This window comes from Psammomys obesus, unplaced genomic scaffold, assembly GCF_907164565.1.
Source record: "Psammomys obesus unplaced genomic scaffold, mPsaObe1.curated_primary_1811, whole genome shotgun sequence".
NCBI classification, from domain to species: Eukaryota; Metazoa; Chordata; class Mammalia; order Rodentia; family Muridae; genus Psammomys; species Psammomys obesus.
The window spans coordinates 15,637,968-15,641,007 of record NW_026585895.1 but is presented as its reverse complement, the minus strand read 5'-3'; positions in this window follow the sequence as shown (position 1 = coordinate 15,641,007).

The window sequence follows — 3,040 nt, the reverse complement described above, 5'->3', positions numbered from 1 at the left end:
GTTCGTTTCTGATAAACACGTTTCAATCCTGAACTCTTGTACATTACTTCCTATATTTTTGCCTTTTAAAATTTTAATTGAAAAATGTTTTTTCATATACTATGTTCTTTCCAGTATGTTCAGAGTATCTCCTACTTTGGACATAATTTTATTTTTCTACCCTTGGCTGTCCTGGAACTTGCTTTGTAAACCAGACTGGCCTCAAACTCACAGAGACCCCACCTGTCTCTCTGCCTCCAGAGTGAAGGGATTTGTTGTGGTGTGTGTCAGCACTGCCCAGCTAATCAATAAAATTTAAGGTATATAAATTAGAAGGAAAATAGGATATCACACAAATGCATGTGTTAATACCTTATTTTATTAGTTAATATTATCTATATATTCAAGTTAATTATCTGAGAACTAGTTTTTTTATATTAAATGAATCATATGCAATTTTGAACAATTACCACCACTGAGAAATTCTTAAATTAGAGGACAAATTGAAGAATGTGGTGGAAATAAAAAATATTTCACAAAGTATCTATTCTTTTCATTCTGGTGTTAGCTTTGAGAGTTCACATGTCATGGCAAGGTTTAGGTTTGATCAGGTGTTATATTTTTCCACATCAATTCTCATATATATTTCCTTTTAATATTTCTGTTACATTAATTGCAGTCATAAGCCTGTCATTGAAGATCTTAACTTCATGTTTTATTAAAGCTAAAAAAGTATTTCACTCCTAGGTATTTTTATGTTGCTATATAAACAGCAAACGACAACAAACCCAAACAAACAAAAACCAAAACAAGAACAAAAACCAAAACCAAAACAAAACAAAGAGTAACAACAGCAACAACAACAAAAATTATCAAACAATCTGTCCTTTCCTCAATCTAAATTTTCAATGACTGAATTTTTATGCAGATTTTGACCGCCTGCTGAATTTCATCACTGTAATGTTGACTATGAGAAACTAATTAATTACTTATTTCTAAAAGTAGCATGAAGCTTCAGTTGTATTAATATATGCTTTTTTGATATATTTACATATACTTTTTTTGTCCCTTTGGTATTTAGAATCACCGAAGAAGTATCCATTTTTCAAGGTAATTACTTTAACATATTCCTAAGGGTTCTAACTTGCACAGGAAATGCAATATACAATGACCACTATGTATTTTGCTTCCAACAAACGCAGCCCGCCATTGACAGGAACAACTTGGATCCAAAAAATTCATCAGGAGTGGATGATGTGCAGATGCTAAAATCAGGTAATTTTTACAATAGAAGCCGCTCTGGAAAAGTACCTTGAACTATTTGACCGGGTTACGGCAGTCTTTGCTTCTTTTGCCTCCATACTGATGAAACTATTTGATGTAAGTAACCCATTTGCTATGTAACCCTATTTGCCATCACATTTTCGCAGCGGTATTTACAAACAATGGGAAATCTCTTAAAATTGTAAACACCAACAGAAATGTTCTACATATCTTATTCAGAACCGCATGTTTTCCATCTTGAATGATTCCTGGAGTCAAGAGAAGTTAATTGCGATCGTCTTAAATAAGGTTTTCTTAACATTCCATAAATGTACACTAATTGATACATATCATTTAAGAAGGCTGAAGACAAAGTTTCCCTTGAGCCACCTTAAACAACACAAGAAGTTGCATCTTGGGAGTTTCCATTATAATTCCACTGGGACATACAGTCTATGAAAACATGCCCATAGATTCTACTATTCAGTATGATAAAATATGAGTGTCGAAGGCCACACCCTCAAGAGTTTGTAAATCAGTAAAGAAAAAGATCATTTGTTATTTGTTTTAAAATTCTTCAAGTCAATTAAATATGTATTATTACTAATAACATCTAACTATGAACATCACATAGATAACAACAAATCAATATAATTTTTTGTAAATGATGTTTTTCTTCACTGGTGTTGTTTTTATTCATTGGAGAGAGAGTTTTATAATAATTCACTTCCCCAGTGAATTCCTTTCTCTCACATCTTATTGTATCGTGTTCTCTGTATTCATCCTCATTCTCTATGTCAGTGGTTCTTAACCAACTTAATGCTGCAACCCTTTAATACAGTTCTTGATGTTGCCGTGACTCCAGCCATAAATTTATTTTTGTTTCTACTTCATAACCCTGATTTTGATTCTGAGCAGTGTCTCAGTTCCTAAGGCCATGGAAAATATATGATTACAAAGCAAACATTGAGAACTGCTGCTCTATGTGTTGGATAAGACATATTAATTATTTTTATTTTTATTTTTTATTTTATTATTTTTTATTTTTATTTTAATTATAGTTTATTCACTTTGTATCCCAGCTGTAGCCTCCTCCCTCATTCCCTCCCAATCCCACATTCCTTCTCTCATCGCCTCCCATGCCCCTCTCCAAGTCCGCTGATAGGGGAGGTCCTCCTCCCCTTCCATCTGACCCTAGCCTGTCAGGTTTCATCAGGACTGGCTGCATTGTCTTCCCCTGTGGCCTGGTAAGGCTGCTCCCCCCCTCAGGGGAGGTGATCAAAGAGCCAGCCACTGAGTTCATGTCAGAGACAGTCCCTGTTCCCCTTACTAAGGAACCCACTTGGAGACTGAGCTGCCATGGGCTACATCTGTGCAGGGGTTCTAGGTTATCTTCATACATGGTCCTTGGTTGGAGTATCAGTCTCAGAAAAGACCCCTGGGCCCAGATTTCTTGGTTCTGTTGCTCTCCTTGAGGAAATCCTGTCCCCTCAAAGTCTTTTTATCTCCCCCTTCTTTCTTAATATTCCCTGCACTCTGCCTAAACTTTGGCTATGAGTTTCAGCATCTGCTTTGATACCCTATTGTGTAGCATCTTTCAGAGGCCCTCTGTGGTAGGCTCCTGTCCTATTCCCTGTTTTCTCCCTCTCCCGGTGTCCAACTCATTTGCCTTTCTGAGTGAGCATTGATCATCTTACCCAGGGTCCTCCTTCTTGCTTAGCTTCTTTAGGTCTACAGATTTTTAGTATATTATATTATATTATATTATATTATATTATATTATATTATATTATATTAT